We start from the raw sequence: 326 nt of genomic DNA, 5'->3' as shown, positions 1-326 counted from the left end.
GGCCGGGTGTTCGTGGGCTCCGGGTCGCCGGGTTGTCCCGGAGGTGACGGCGGCGACCCCTCGTCGCTCAGCATCATCGTGGACCCCTCTCACCTCAGCGCCTCGTGCCCCGCCATCGACCACCTACAGCTGCCGGCCACTGTCCCCTCCGCTCCCCCGCTCGCGGACCACCACGTGGTCGTCGATCTATTCCAGGTGCGTGCTGACCGACTTGGGGCTTGATCCCGTCGAGAGGGTTCTAACCACTGACCTGTTCCCAGACACGGGCGCGAGTCCCCGCGCTGCTCTCCGCGGCCGTGGTGGCGTCGCGCTCCGTGCCGTCCCTG

This window comes from Frankliniella occidentalis, unplaced genomic scaffold (genome assembly GCF_000697945.3).
Source record: "Frankliniella occidentalis isolate FOCC.00 unplaced genomic scaffold, Focc_3.1 Scaffold916, whole genome shotgun sequence".
NCBI lineage: Eukaryota > Metazoa > Arthropoda > Insecta > Thysanoptera > Thripidae > Frankliniella > Frankliniella occidentalis.
This window is presented reverse-complemented; position numbering follows the sequence as displayed.